The sequence below is a fragment of the Ceratotherium simum genome, chromosome 8 (assembly GCF_057802395.1).
Source record: "Ceratotherium simum simum isolate JZ-2026a chromosome 8, ASM5780239v1, whole genome shotgun sequence".
In the NCBI taxonomy this organism is placed as follows: Eukaryota; Metazoa; Chordata; class Mammalia; order Perissodactyla; family Rhinocerotidae; genus Ceratotherium; species Ceratotherium simum.
Genome location: NC_141907.1, coordinates 2,887,542 through 2,903,813, shown reverse-complemented (window position 1 = coordinate 2,903,813; position 16,272 = coordinate 2,887,542). Strand labels below are relative to the sequence as shown.

Genomic DNA, 16,272 nt, shown 5'->3' with positions numbered 1-16,272 from the left:
ACATCTACTCTGTTGCTATATACCAGCAACAAACAACTAGGAAATGGAATTTTAAAAAGATGCTATATTAGTCAGAGTTCTCCAGAGAAACAGAACCAACAGGTGTATGTAGAGAGAGAGATTTATTTTAAGGAATTGGCTCACGCGATAGTGGAGATTTGGTGAATCTCAAATCTGCAGGGTGGGAAGCAGGCAGGCAACTCAGGGAAGAGTTGAAGTTTGAGCCCAAAGGAAGTCTCAGAATTCCCTCTTCCTTAGGAGAGGTCAATCTTTGCTTTATTAAGTCCTTCAACTGATTGGATGAGGCCCACCCACATTATGCAGGGTAATCCTCTTTACTCAAAACCCATCAATTTAGACGTTAATCTCACCAAAAAAAACACCATCACAGAAACTTCCAGACCAAATATCTGAGCTCCATGGCCAGCCAAGTTGAAACATTAAGTTAACCATCACAGATACCATTTATAATAATGGTAACGAAATATGTGGAAGTTATAGAGAAGAAAATGAAACTTTATTGCATGTCATTAAAGGAGATCTAGATAAATGGAGAGCGACACAGGTATGTTTAAAAAACAAACATATGGGGCCAGCTCCATGGCTTGGCGGTTGGGTGCGCAGGCTCCACTGCTGGCGGCCCGGGTTGGGATCCCAGGTGCGCAGCGGCGCACCGCTTCTCTGGCCCACCGCTTCTCTGGCCGTGCTGGGGCCGTGTCCCACATGCGGCGGCTGGAAGGATGTGCAACTGTGACATACAACTACCTACTGGGGCTTTGGGGGGAAAATAAATAATTAAATAAAAATCTTTAAAAAAAAAAAGTATGTGGATTGGAAGACCCAAAAATATTATAAAGATATCATTTTCCCCCAAAATGATTTGTAGAGTCAATGCAAAGCCAATCACAATCCCGTGTGTGTGTGCACATATAGAATTTGATGATCTGATTCTGAAATTTCCGTGGCATTACCAAACGCCAAGAACAGCCAAGATCGTCTTGAAGGATAACAAGGTAGGAGGCCCTCCCTGCCCTGCCAGATCCCAGAGTTCCTCTGAGGCTCTGGGGACGCCAACCGCGAGGTGTCGGAGTCTTGGTGACGTGTCCACAATGGAGCACGGCCTGGCCTCTCCGCTGGGGTAGACGAGAGATCAAGGGAAACAGGACGGTTTGGAGACCTGATTATAGAGGAAAAAAGATTAATTAGACTCCTGCTTCATACTGTCCACAAAAATCAAAGCCAGGAAAAAATAATTAATAAATTAAAAATCAATACCAGGTGGATTAAAGACTGAAATATGAACAATAAATCCACAGATCTTTTGGAAAGGCACACAGGAGAAAATCTTCGGGATAGGGAGAAATTTCTTAAGCAAGACGCAAAGGGCACAAATCGTAAAGAGAAAGAGGCAGTAATTGTACTACATTAAAATGTAGTCCTTTGTTTTATTAATCTTATAACTGGAAGTTTGTACCTTTTGACCCCCTTCATCCATTTCACCCAGCCCCCTCCCCCCACCTCTGCCCACCACCAATCCGATCTCTGGATCTGTGAGCTCGAGGGGATTTTTTTTAGATTCCACATATAAGTGAGAGCATACAGTATTTGTCTTTCGCTGCCTGACGTATTTCACTTAACATGAAGGTCCGTCCATGTTGTTGCAAATGGTAAGATTTTCTCTTTTTTTATGTTCCATTGTGTATATATACTGAACGGCTGACTGATATTCCATCGTGTGTCTACACCAATCTTCTTTATCCATTCATCCATCGATGGACACTTAGGTTGCCTCAGTGTCTTGTCTACTGTAAGTAATGATGCAACGAACATAAGGATGTAGATACGTGTCCGAGATAATGATTTTGTTTCCTTCAGATAATACCCAAAAGTGGAATTGCTGGATCATATGGTAGTTTTATTTTTTATTCCTTGAGGAACCTCCATACTGTTTTCCACAGTGGCTGCACCAGTTTACATTCCCACCAACAGTGCACAGGGTTCCCTTTCCTCCACGTCCTCAGAACGCTTGATATTTCTTATCTTTTTGATGATGGCCATCCTAACAGGTGGGGGATGATATCTCGTTGTGGGTTTGATTTGCATTTCCCTGGTGATTGGTGATGTTGAGCACCTCTTCCTGTAGCTGTTGGCCATCTGTATTTCTTCTTTGGAAAAATGTCTGTTCAGATCCTCTGTCCATTTTTTAAGCGAATTGTTTGTTTTTTTGCTATTGAGTTGTATGAGTTCTTTATATATTTTGGGTATTAACTCTCATCAGATATATGATTTGCAAATATTTTCTCACTTTCCATAGGTTGCCTTTTCATTTTGTGGTTGGTTTCCCTTGCTGTGCAGACGCTCTTTAGTCTGATGTAGTCCCACTTGTTTATTTTTGCTTCTGTTGCCTGTACTTTTGGTGTCAAATCCAAAACACTCATTGCCAAGACTGATGTTGAGGAGCTCACCGCCTATGCTTTCTTCTAGGAGTTCTATGGTTTCGGGTCTTATGTTTGAGTCTTTAATCCATCTTGAGTTGATGTTTGTGTGTGATGCAAGATGGGGGTCCCGTCTCAATCTGTTGCCTGTGGCTGTAAAATTCAGTACTTCCTTCTGTTCAGCAGACCCCACACGGAAAACGAAACAAGAAGCTACAGTTGGGAGAAGATGTTTGCAGCACCGATGACTGGCAAAGCCTCGTTCAGGAAATAGATAAAGAACTCTGAACTATTTACGAGGGAAAAGACCAAAAAAATCATTTAAAGAATGGACAAAAGAGCAGGTAGTTCACAAAAAAGGAAATTCAAATGGCAAGTGAACACAAGCAAAGAGGCAGGACCTCATGGGTCCTTACGGAAATGCAAATTAAACCACAATGAATACTATTTCACACTCTCTGCGTTGTCCAAAACGTTAGAATCTGACAGAACCAAGTGTTGGAGGGGTGTGGAGCAACAGTCCGTTGCACAAGCTGCTGCCAGGTGGCAAACTGGTACCCCCCCTCTAGGAATCAGCCAGCGGCCTCCAGGAAAGCTGAAGTCGTGCAAACCACTGACAAAGCCACTCTACTTCTGGGTGTTTTCAGTACATAGTGCTCACCATGCAGGCCCCAGGTGATGTTTGCAGTGTCCGCAGCAGCGCTGTTTTCAAGTGTGGTGCAGGCATACGGTGGATACCACACGGAACCGGAGTGGATGGACTGCGGCTGCACACGTCACCTGGCCACAGAAGCAAGTCACAAAAGGGTTCCTGTAACGTGACACAGTTATGTCAAATTCAAAAACAGACGAGAGTAAACAGCACACGTTTGGGGATGCACACATGGGTGGAGAGGCTGTGACTAAAGGCCAGGAAATGACTATCACCAAAGTCAGGTTAGTGGTTCCAAAGGGAGGGAGCAGAGAGGCTCCTGGGCAGCAGCCAAGTGGGTGGCAGTGGTGCCACCGGGGCCCACGTTACTGTCCTCGTGTGTCCACGATGCACTTCACATGATCCCGTGGAATGCTGGCAGCAGCCGCGAGATGGCCAGACCATCGTCATCTCCTGTGAGCAGCAAAGAGGCTCATCCAGGTCACACCAAGGTCAGCCAGGTCCGAGCCAGGACTCAAGCCCAGAAATGCCTGCCTTTTCGTCCCACGGGGCTCTGCCACCCCAGCGTCCCACCTCCCTTACGCCGCAGGTGTGGGCATACACAGGCACACACTCACACCCACGGTCGCATGCTCATACATAGACTCACACTCACACACACACACCCCTACTGATACATGCACAGATGCTCACACACTTACACACAGCCACACTGACCCACAATGGGACTTACTCCTTTCCGAGGCCGATTGGGTCAGGACCCAAGATCAGCCAGTCACAGTCCTTGGCCAGGCAGGTTAGACCCCCACCTGAGAACAGGAGCCCAGCTTCTGGACTGTCCGATATGAAAGCCCAGGAGCCTTGGGGACCCAGGGACACCCACCAGCCAGAGAGAAGCCTCCTCCCTCCCTCTCTCTCCACCCCCCATTCACCTCCCAAAGTTGACATCGTGCTCCAGCCTAACATCATGTAGCCTCATCCTGCCAGTGATGACCTGGGTCTCCCCAAGAGCAGAGCCAGAAATCACCACGTGCGTTGAACATGTGGATTCCTCACCTGGACATCCCATAACCAAGACTATGATCAATTTCCCCAAGTGAAAAACAAGACATGAGATGGAGGGTCTAGAAAACTCTGCTGAATGAATGAATGAATGAGTGATTAGCCTCCCGTCCCTTTGTCCTGCCCTCTCCTGGCTCCTGCCCATCAGCATTTAACATGGTCTCTTCCGTCCTTCTCAAAAAGGAGAAAGAGCCACCAAACCCACCCATCTCATCTCCCCTTTGAAGCCAAACGTTGAGTCCAGGGATCCTTGCTGCCTCGGGCTCATGCTGCCCCTCCCTCCCAGGAACCCCTCCCCAGGCACTGACAGCACTCTGCTGGAGTCGCCAGGGACCCGGGGCTGCACGATTTTCCAATTTTCCATCCTTACGTCCCTTCTTATCCTTGCTTCATTCAGCCCCTGATCTCCCTCTCCCCATCTCCCTCTCCCTCTTCCTCTCTCTCTCCCCCTCCCTGTGTCTCTGTCTCTGTCTCTCCCTCCCTGCCCCTCCCTCCCTCCCTTTCTCTCTCTCTCTCTGAAAACTCACCTCCCGTGGACCCCGCCCCCACACGAGCTGGAGCCTGCACACAATAGGAGCTCAAGCGGCATCTTCTCCCTCCAGCCAGTGCGTTTGCTCTGCACACACCCACCAAGCTCCCACCACGTCAGGCTCCAAGGACCCAGGGGTCATCCCCAGCAGGCGGGCCCAGAAGGTGGACAGAGGGGCTGGGTGCCTCCGGACACGGGACCGGCTGCGAGCCCAGGAGATTGTGGTAGGTGGGGATAGCTGGAGCCCCTGACACTGCAGCGTCTGGGGGCCCTCAGGAGGGGCCGGCCGGGCAGCAGATTTCAAGAGAACATGGGACAGACAGCGTTTAATGTGGTGCCAGGGCTCACAGGGCCCTGGGAACCCAGGCAGCCAGGCAGACACATGGGGAAGACAGCTGATTCCCTAGGACGGGGCACGAGCTTCGCTGCATCACCAGACAGAGCAAACAGACCCACGTCCCCTGACATGGGGGCGGCTCTGCTGCTTCTCCACGGTCCTCTGCGTGGCGTGCTCCAGGGGAGGCTGCGGGGACCTTGCTGTCTCGCATGAGTTCCCAGGCCAGCCCCTTGTTTGTGGGAGGGCCCTGCAGCCCAAACCTGGCTCCTGCGGGCCCCAGGGGTGCAGTGCAGGGCCTGCTGTGCAGGGGCCTTGAGGAGGGTCCCAAGCGCAGCTGTATTCCCTTTGATGCCCCTGTGGAAAGCTGTCTCCTTTCCTTCATTTCATGGTCACCACGGTCACGCCCTCTTAGCTACCATGACAGCTGAATTTTACGTTTGTTTCTGTCCGTCACCCCACAGACCACCAAGTCCATAAATGCCACACGTGTCAGGGCAGGTGGTATCCAGCAGGGCATCTGGCTACAGTCCCAACAGGGGCAACATCGACCGGGGGCTGGCCATGAGCCCCACAGGCATGAACCCATGAACCCTCACCATGAACCTGCAACACCCATGTTACCCTAAGTCAACTCCATTGACCAACGTCACACAGGGTGAGGAGCTGGGATTTGAATGGGACCATAGACCCCAGGCCCACACATTTACCACTGCACTTGTGATCCTAGATTGTTGTGGGGGCAAGATGGCAAAGTGAAGTTCCCTTTGCAGAGGGGAGGGAATGACCCCTGCCTTCCAATGCTGAGCTGCCATGAAAGATCTGTGGGTCCAGAAGCAGCTCCCTTTTAGTTGTATGTATTTTTTCTAGTGTCTGCTATCTACTAGGTCCTTCAGTAAATATTTATTAGATGGATGGTGAATGAATGGATGGATGGATGGGTGGGTGTATGGACAGACGGACCAGTAGGTGAGGGGGTAAGTGGGTGGCTAGGTAGCTGGCTGACTGGATGGATGGATAGTTGAATAGGTGAACGAGTGGGTGAGAGGGTTGGAGAATAGTTGGACAGGAGGAGAGCTAGAGGGGAGGATGAAGGGTGACTGAGTGGATGGATGGATGGATGGGTGGGTGGATGGATGGGTAAGTGAGTGGATGGATGGATGGAAGGCTGAGTGGATATGTGGTGTTAAGGTGAGATTGTTTTTTATGGCCTCGAGCTGGCTCTTTATGCATAGGAATGATTATTCAGAAATTAGTTTTTCAAAAATTAAATTTTTACTTATTAATGTTAGAAACTTAGGTTTTTTCCCTTAAACTATTAATTCAATCTACTAATCGTATCGTTATACTTATAAGTCTAACAAATTTCAAAATTCTTTTTAAAGGTTTCTTTGATTAACTTTAGGTCCCACTTTCAAACTAACTTAATAAAACACCTTCAAAACTTTAATTACACTAACAAACTTAATGTATTTTGTTCTATCTGATAAATTTTCCCAAATTGTTAAGTGATTCTTATGAATCTAAAAAGATAACCTTCTAATATGATGAATCTTAGATTCCTTTAAATGTCTCAACACTGTATATAAACTTTATGGGATTTCAACCGAAAATCATAAGTCTAAATCAAGAAATTAAGTATATATTTTAAATTTGAATTAAAAGGTTCACTTGTTATTCTGATAGCCCAAATTCTCTAAAACATCACAAATGCTGACAACATCAATGATGCCCAGGTTCCCTCACACAAAAATATCAATACTATGGAGTTGATACCATAAAACATTTCTTTACTTAATTCTAAATACACCTTTGGGTTCAAATGTGCTTATTCACTAAGAAAACAACCAAGAGATTTGGGGGGCATTATCTTGGTTATCTGAGGTTGCAAAATACTAGCATCCCAAATCTCTTGGTTTTTCAGTGCACTGAAGTTATTTTCATCCACCACACAGATGAGATTCACAGAGACCTATTTATGTTTTATTACAGGGAATTCTGAACTTAGAGTTTGGTCTTCAACCCTTGACCCCATACAGAACACCATCCCGGTCCTCTCACACACATCTGCAAACCCCATCTGGAGAGTCTATTGGGTTTTGCATTTATCAGACCATCTATGATGGGCATAGTCTTCCAGGTAAGACCACACATTCTAGGAATTAAAATGACACTATTGGATGCTGCAAATATCAAAACTGAGTTGGAATTTGTGGACCAGACTTCTAAGATCATACCACTGATATGCAGTGTTTGGATAAATGGATGGGTGGGTGGATGAGCGGGTAGACCATGATCTAGTGGATGGGTTGGCGGGCAGATGTACAAGTAAGTATATAAATAGGTGGATGGAAATTTTATGAGTGTGTTGGTAAGTGGGTAGTAGGGCAGGCGGATAGGTGAGTGAACTGGTCAATGAGTAGGTGGGTGTATGTGTGGGAGGATAATGCATGGGTGAGTGGATGGGTGATGGGTAGATGGGATATAGATGGAGGAGAGGCAGGTGGGTATGTGGATGGATAAGTAGTTGGTTGAGGAGATGGATGTGTGGGTGTGCTAAGGGGTGGGTGGGTAAATTGAGAGATGGGTGGGGCAATGAGGCAATGGATAGGTGGATAGACTGGTGGGTAGATGAATTTTGGGATATACGGGAGGAAACATGCTAAGTTAGGTTTGTGAGTGGATGAGTGAGTAGGTAGATTCAGGGATAGATGCTGGATGGGTGGGTGGGTGGGTGGAGAGATGGATGGGTGGATAGATAGAGGAATGGTTGGACGGGTGGGTAGGTGAGTAGATGGATGGAGGGGTAGGTGGGTGGATGGTAAAGTAGTCAATAAATAAGGTTCTAGTTTAGCAGACTCTCATCCCCCTGAGAATTCTCTCAGAGGTCCTGGGTCCTGGTCCCGGCTCTTTCACAAACTTGCTTTCTGACTCAGAGTGAGCGTCTGCCCTCTCTTGGCTGTTTTCCCATCTGCTCCGTGACCATCATAGAATAGAGAGACTTGATTGGCTGTGCCCACTCCAGGCCTCCAGCCCAAGGCCGGGTGCCTGGGAGTCACACCCCAGACACCGTCCTTGCCAATTGGGGTCAGGGTCAACGGCCTCTGGCCAGACCCATCCTCTTGGGACGAGCTCAGACAGGGAAAGAACACTGTGCCCCGCTGGTGGTTGCCATGGAAAACTCTTCACTGCTTGTTTTTCTCCTCAGCTGATTAAGGAAAGAGACTCATACAGTGACAGAGCATCACTGGGTCTCGCCTCCGGCCAGCTCTGACTTATCCCCTGACATTTCCCAAGAGCCAGCTAACCTTTTCTGCCACAAATAGACTGATGCGGGTCCCTCGAGGCCATCTGGCCTGCACAGGGTCCTGTCTTAGGGGAGTTGGGGACCCAGAGGACACGAAAGGGAGCCAGACAATGATAATAATCGGACAAGAGGACAGACTGTTCTGTGGGACCAGCGAGCACAGGGCCGCTGGGAGAGCCGCAGGAAAACAGACGCCCTTCAGAGAGGTTGGCCACTGAGACTCACTGCCCCATGAGGTGGTGAGCTCCCCATCCCTGGAAGTGTAAAAGTTGAGGCCACTCGTGGGGCCGGCTCCGTGGCTTAGCGGTTAAGTGCGCGCGCTCTGATGCTGGCGGCCCGGGTTCGGATCCCGGGCGCACCCCGAGGCACCACTTCTCCGTCCAGCGCGGGGCCGAGTCCCACGTACAGCAACTAGAAGGATGTGAACCTATGACATACAACTATCTGCTGGGGCTTTGGGGGGAAAAAAATGAATAAATAAAATCTTTAAAAAAAAAAAAAAAAAAAAAGTTGAGGCCACTCGATCACCTGGCAGGCAGGTTGGAGAGTCCAGCGGACAACCAAGCCTGTAAGTTCCCACCAGCTCTGAGTCTCTGTGAATCTGACACTCTCACAGGATTCCAGGATTCTGGATCTTTCTGATGGGGAATTGGAAAGTTAGGCAGCCACTGTCTTGTCAAGGGGTAAGGCCACTTTAGCTACAGTGGTCAGGGAGGACAGAGTGGAGGAGGTGCCAGTCAAGCAAAGAGCTGGGGGAAAGTGCCGCAGGCAGAGGAAACAGCATTTGCAATGGCCTCAGGGCAGAAGAGCTGGTAATTTTTTTTTAATTTTCTTTTTTCTTTTTTTTTTTTTGAGGAAGATTGGCCCTGAGCTAACATCTGTTGCCAATCTTCCTCCTTTTTTCCATTTTTCTCCCCAAAGCCCCAGTAGATAATTGTATGTCATAGTTGTACATCCTTCTAGTTGCTCTATGTGGGACGTCGCCTCAGCATGGCTTGATGAGTGGTGCATAGGTCTGCACCCAGGATCTGAACCCGTGAACCGCAGGCCGCGGAAGCAGAGCGCGTGAACTTAACCGCTATGCCATCGGCCCGGCCCCAGAGCTGTAAATTTGAGGAAGGGTTTCTGGGGCCCAGCTAGCAAAGCCACAGAGTTGCCTGACCCAGGCTTGAGTTCATAGGTCGCATTCTGAGCACAGAGGGTCCCTGGTGGGCCTCAGGGTGACTACTGGGAGAGGATGGACCATGCGGACACAGCAACTCCTTCTGGCTTCCTGATGTCCCTGCTGCCAGCCCTGAGCTGGGGGGGCTTCCTCCCCCAAGGCCTCTGCCTCTTACTCTCTGTCTTTCTGACCAAGAGTTTGGGTGGCGGCAGCTGAGTGCCTAGAAGTCCCTGCCACACACACGGCTGAGTGGGGACTCAGTGCCGGTGACTAGGTGTGTGAGCAGAACGCGGGGGTGATGTGGGAGGGGCCTCTCGTCAAAGCCAAGTCCTCCAGCCCAGCTCTTCTCAGCCGTGATCTCCCTCTGCCCGTCTCCTGTGACTACATCTCAATGAGGGAACAGAGGGGTGTCCCTTGTAGGTATCCGTAAGACCCCAATGGGTTGTGTGTGCAGGCCTGAAGCAGAGCATCCTGGAGGTGAGGAGCCCCAGGGCCTCCAGGGGCGCTCTGGGGTCCACAGTCCAGCAGCCACGCAGCCCTAACAGCCAAGCCCGCTCCGGGCTCACCAGGGGGCTAGGTGGGCCCCATTACAGGAGACGCGTGGCTCTGCCTGTCCAACCCGCACCCGGGACCCAACGAGGGCTTTCGGTGAGAGCGCCAGGTCAAGAGCAGGCCACTGTCGGGAGACCACAGGGCGGGGCTCCATCCAACCTCTGGGCCTAGGGACCAGGGAAGGGGCAGTTACTGGACACTGTGCACACAGGTCCACCCCTAGGCGCCCAGAGCAGGGCGGAGCGGACAGTGTCCCACACTTCTGTCTCTAGACACCACCAGCCCGGGGCCTCTGCTTCTCACTGGGCAGGAAAAGGCCTGGAGGTGTTTCCCAGTCACCGTGCTGGGGACCCCCACACCCACCCCAGGCGTCAGGATTCTCATCTGTCAGCCAGGGAGTCCCTGGGGCAGTGTTCCGGGGGCCAAGGGGTGTGGGTGACAAGCATCCCTCCGCTATCTGGGGCGCCAGCTCAGCCATGGGACAGGGGCTTGCTGAGCCTGCAGCCCCCATCCGAGGGCTGTTCTCAAAGTGACTGGTCCGCCCTTGCTGGAGGGACCGGGGCCCCGTGAGGTGGCCCAAGAAGGCCCATTGACACACTTTGGCGCCTCCATCTGCCCTTTCGGCTGTAAATCAAGAATTATTCACGGGAGCTGCTGCCAAGATGCAGAAGTCAACATGGGCCCAAACCTTCCTCCCAGCCCCCGTCTGGGCCTCGGGGACGAGAGGCCTTTAATCGGGCAGGCCCGGCATGAGGTCAGGCCAGCCGGCACGTGGGAGTCAGAAAGGCTCCATCCAGCCCTCGTGGGGTAGGGGGAGAGGCTTGGGTTACAGACGAGGAAACCGAGTCACCGCAGCTCACCCAGGGTCCCACAGCCAGAACAGAGCCGAGCTGAGACGGGAAGTCAGTCCGCACCTAGTCATTGCCGTGCAGCCACACCTGTGTCCTGTCCGCGGCTGTCCCCCGACTAGATGTGCAGCGAAGCTTGCTCTCCCGCCGAGGTGCCCCAAGGCCAGCAGAGGCTGTCACCAAGGGGTCTGGGAAAAGGTTATTGAGTGAATGAGTGAATGAGTGAATGAACGGAGGTGTGAACAGAGGGAGCAACACGGGAGGGCAAGGCCGTGGACGCCGTCTCGGGCAGCCCAGCCCAGCCCAGCCCAGCGGCTCTTTGCTGAGCCCAATCCATGCTTGCTTCCTCCAAGCACAGGCACAGCCTGAAAACATAGCTGTCAGACCTGGAGGGGGTCTCGGCCACCTGACCCAGTCCCTCGTTGTACTGATGGGGAAACGGAATCCCAGAGTCACACAACTCCCTCTTGGTGTCCCCAGCGCGGGCTGCCTCCAGCAACCCCACATACCCTCCCAAGAACCCTCCCTCTGGGGCCTCACCCTCCTTCCAAGCATCCCTCCCCCATCTGGGGCCCCAGCCCCCCACCTGGCAGTCAATCCAATAAACCCCTCCAGCACCGGCCTCCATGCTCACGTGGGGCCACTTGTCTTCAAACGAAGATTCTGGAGAAGAGAGCATTGAACTCAGAGATGTGTCTCGTGGTGCGAGGTCGGGCACTGCCTGGGAGGCTGCTTAGGAGCAAGTGTGACACCACAGGCCAGGCTGCCCCTGCCTGGGGCTCACTCAATGCGAGCGGGAGAAAGCCCTGGATGGCCCCTTCCAAGGCCTCATCTCCTCTCCCTGGACCCCGCTGAGAAATAAGAAGACGGGGCCCGAGGGCCTCTGGGGGCCTCACATCTCAGCCTCCCGCCTCCTCTGCTCCTCCACACACTTGGCAGGGCCTACCAAGGCCCCTCAAGACGGGGGGTCTCCCGGCTCCTGGAGATCTCGTGCAAGCACCCACTGTCCTTCCTGGCGGCCTTCCTCACCAGCACTGTCCGTGCTTCCTCCTGCCACAGAGACCTTCCTCCATTGTTGAGCCACCTCCGAGTCCGCCCTCTCCACAGGGACAACCTCCACACGGCGCCCTCCTCCATGCCCCACCCACTGTCCACTGGGGCTCGGCCGTCCTTGCCAAGTTCCCCACTTGTCCCCCTTTGGGTGGAGAAGAACAGCTCCTGTCCAGGGGCCAGTTAGCAAGGCAAGGAGTGACTGTCCCCAGAGAGAAGCCCCCCAGGGTGGGTGCTCCCGTGCCCCAGGCGTTCAGGGATCCGGCACACAGCCGTCACCCACCTGGCTCCGGTGGGCCGATCACGGCCCAGACTGTGAAGAGGGCATCCACGGGGTCAGAGTTGTGAAGCCATGGCCCCTGGGGACAGCTCAAGCGGTCCCTCCTCCTCGCTTCCCCCTTCCCTCCAGCAGCACTCTCCGCAGAGACTGCCAGGCAGCAGGGACTGCAGGGTGTGAGGGGAGGGCCATCGCCGTGGTCGGAGGACAATCCAGCCACACGAGGCTCCCGGCAGGGGCAGCAGGCGACAGTGGAGGCCAGTACAGCATTTGGACTCAGGAGTGCAGGCCAGGCCCTGCTTGGCCACACCTCTGAGTCGCGGGTCCCTCCCCCGAAATTGACACCAGTGTCTCTTCCTCCAGGGAACGTTGGGCTAGTCAGTCAGGCGGTGGACATGCAAGGGCTTTGTGAGTTGTAGAGTCCCATCACCTGTGAGGCAGGGCCCTTCATCCTGGGGCCTGGCTCCCCTGGGATGGAGCACACATGCCATTCAAACAGGCTGAGAGGTGGATCCCAGAGTGCAGCTTCACAGGCTGCGAATACTAGTAGAATGATAGGTTTCATGCTAGTAAGCCCTACGGTCCCGTGATTTTCATGGTAAAATTAGAGATGTCGTTTCACAGAAGTGTACAAAAGACCTGAAGGACTGGTGTTGCCGATGCATGGCAGGCACGGCCCCGGGGGGGAGCTGTGGTAGACCAGCTGGCTGCCCCCGCCAGGAGTGGACAGGGGCTCAGGGACCCGGGCTCCAGTCCTGGGTCCCCACTCGCCACTCTTCCAACAAGTTTGTGAACATCTCATTCACCGCATTGAATCCATCTCTGCTGGAGAGACCCAGAGTGGTTACTGTGTCCTCCCTGAGCCCTGACTAATAGCACAGCTGCCTGGAGATCGGAAGCTTCTGCACCATCTCCCACCACCTGCCCAGCTCTCCCAAGCTGAGAGGCGATGATTCTCTACAATTCTGGCATTCCTGCACATCTGCCCACACAGGACACTGCAAGAACGTTTGCATAAGAGATAGCCTTGCAAGCTAGAGATGGTATCTCCCGAAAACCAGAGACCCGTGGAGATATTCCGTGAATGCAATGTCTCCCTCCTCCCCCTGGAGGAGATATGCTTACCTTCTGGGGTAAAAAGATAACATCTTCCTTGCAGACCAGGGTTGGGCAGGATTGCCGGCAGCTCCCTTACGTGATCAAAGGTATCCTTAACTCGGGGCTCCTCACCTATGACCCAGACCTGCCCCGTTTGGCCCTGTGGGACATGGGGGTAAGGGGACTGATGAGAGCATTTTGTGCCATGAGTAATAAATTGTCAAGATCCACTAGGGCCCCTTGTTTCCTTACTGGTAGAATTTATGGAAGTGTGGCAAGCAAATGTGACCACGGCTTGACCACTTGACACCCCAGCACCTCTTGGGGCCCCAGCATTTCCCCTGACCAGGCCCGCACCTTACCATGGCCTCAAGTCCTGCCTCCTTGACCTTCTCCCACATCACACTCACCCTCGGCCTTACAGTCCAACCACTCTGTTCCCTGAACAGCCAAGCAAGTTCCTGCCTCAGGGCCTCTGTACATGCTTATCCCTCTGCCTAGAACACCCTTCCCCAGGTCATCGCGTGACTAGCTCATTCCCACCATTCGAGGAGTCTCAGATTAAATGTACCCTCCCCAGAGAGGCCTGCCCTGGCCACTTTCCCAAAAATAGTCATTCTCTCTCCTTGCCCCAGTCACTCCCTATTCATTCATTCATTCATTCATTCATTCCTCAGATTTTCATAGGGCCCCACTGTGTGTAGGCTCTGTCTGGGCACTCAGGGTACAGCTGAGAACAGGACACGAAGCCCCTGCAGTCCTAGAGTTTAAATTCTAATGGGGGGAAGAAAAGGAAATTAAACCCATGAGCATACGTTGGGATCTCAGGAGCTGGGGACTGCGTGCTGGGAGGAGGGGCATCAGGGGAGTAGAGCGGGGAGGGTGCAGAGCCCTGCTCTGTTATCCAATGGTCTTCCTCGTTCATATGTTGCATCAGTCCAGGTCCTCTGAGAAGCACATGCCAAAACGAGATCAAAGTCCAGGGAAATGTCCATGAGAGACAGTGGGGACGGGGGAGCATTAGCTGTGACACGAGTGTGGTCTCGCTCCAGCTGGGAGATTGGGTGGAAGTATCCCAGGCCCCGTGGGGTCTAGGAAGCGTCAGAAGGCTGTCGGGGAGTCCTCGGGTCAAAGCTGGCTGTCAGAAGGGTCCTGGGCACCCCAGGGACAGGCCTGCCTCGGGTCCCTGCCACGTTGGGAGCAGCCGTGGGAAAAGTGCAGATGGGTTTCAGCTGGACCCTGGGCAGTTACGCACCCTCCACCAGGCACATCCTAGGACCTGCCTTGTATCTGTGTAGATTGTCTTCCTCTAAAGTGAAGCCTTCAGAGAGCAGGCACCCCAGCTGCACCCCGAGCCCAGCGCCAAGCTGGCACACAGAAACTGGAGTTTCTGGTAAGCAGCAAACACGGCCCCCAGCCCTCCCACCCTGTGTGCACCCCCTCTGAGACTCAGTGGCTCCTCGTCAGGAAATGGAGTCTCTTTCTCCACCCCCGATGGAAGCTCAGCCACGTGGCCCCTTTAGCCAACGGGTGCCAGCAAACGGGATGCCAGCAAAGACTTGAAAAGGGCTGGTGCCTGGGGCTTGTTCTCCCTCCCCTCGGGACGCCTGCCGTCTCCACGTGGGCTCACTTGGGCTGGCCTGCTGGGTGGTGAGCACACCGCCATGTCGTCCCCATCCCCTGAGCTGACATGCACCCCAGCACCAGACGTGGGAGGGAGGCCATCTAGCCAACCCAGCTCCAGCCGAGCCACCAGATGACCACAACGACCAGCCAAGCCGGCTCTGACCAGAGAAGCCGCCCACTCAGTCCAAAGACCAGGAGCTGGATAAGAGAGTCGGTGTTTTAAGCCCCTAAGTTTTAAGGGTTTTTACACAGCCAAAGCCAACCGGCACGGTCTTCTCTTCCTCGGGGTTTTGGTCTGCACTGGAGGCGGAGTTTGAACGCAAGACCTTGGTCCATGGGAGATGTGGGCGCCACCCCCTGCACGCCTGCGGGGCAGAGCGCCGGGCTTCCAGCTCCATCAAGGGCATAAATTCGGTGGGTTGGGTTTGCTTGGGAATTCCACGTGGTAACGGTAAACACGCCACCATTTGTCACCTGGCTTTCTGAACTGGAAAACAGATGGCGCTGTGATGTTTCATTTCCCCTTTCTCAACGAAGGTGCCGCTGTGGGAATGCGGGTGGAGAGGGGACGGCACCAACATTTCTTAGCTGGCGTCATTCTATAAAGAAGTCCTCCCTTCTTTTTAGTATCTCACGCATAGTTTTCATTCGACGATCATCATATTTCCCAAATTTGGCCTTTGGGAGCCCCGAACCTGGCCCCTGTGTCCCTCGACGTGTCCCCTTCAGTCTCTGAGGGCTTCTGCACTTTCTGGCTCATGTGCTGCTCCAGGGGCATGCCAGCCCAGAGCTGGAGTCATCCTTTCTCCAGGAGCCCTAGCCCTGCCCATAGGGCGGGGCTTCAGAAACCGCCGGTGCACTCCGTGCTGGGGGGTATCGTTGCTTTTAGCTCCTCTCAGTGCTCGGAGATAGGAAAGGGACTGTTCATTTTTGGTCATGAGTTCTGCCGCTGCTTCTGATTCAAAAGCAAGCCCCCAGGGTCCTTCCCCACCTCCTCCAGCTCTGCACTCTGCGTCCGTATCTCCCGCCACCCACAGAGGTCCCAAGAATATACTTCACTTTCTCGTGAATGCATGAGAATTCAGAATTATCACACCAGTGCCGATGCTTCCAACAACAATGAACCTACAAAGGGAAGCTCAAGATTTCTTCGCAGTTAGAACACCATGTTCAAAAAACCTACTTGGATTCTTTCTTCTGTCTAATTACTTTATCAGTTTATTTAGGTTCATAAGTTTCTGTTTGAATCCAATTTTAGAGTTTTTTATTCTGTTGATTTAATGTATTTTATGAATATGAAAAACATTTACAAGATTCAAAAGTCAAAACAGTATTAAAAA

At 52.6% G+C, this 16,272-nt stretch overlaps 1 long non-coding RNA gene across 1 annotated transcript in view; it reads right to left on the bottom strand.

Annotated features, from left to right (window-relative positions):
* Positions 1–482: 482 nt before the first annotated feature.
* Positions 483–16,272, bottom strand: part of LOC147916380 (uncharacterized) — a 29,428-nt gene continuing 13,638 nt past the window's right edge. The window contains exons 2-6 of the long non-coding RNA XR_015553053.1: positions 13,334–13,466; positions 11,468–11,544; positions 10,894–11,069; positions 3,097–3,246; positions 483–1,177 (exon numbers count right to left, since the gene is read on the bottom strand). This is a non-coding gene — a long non-coding RNA (uncharacterized LOC147916380). The remainder of the gene's footprint in view (positions 1,178–3,096; positions 3,247–10,893; positions 11,070–11,467; positions 11,545–13,333; positions 13,467–16,272) is intronic.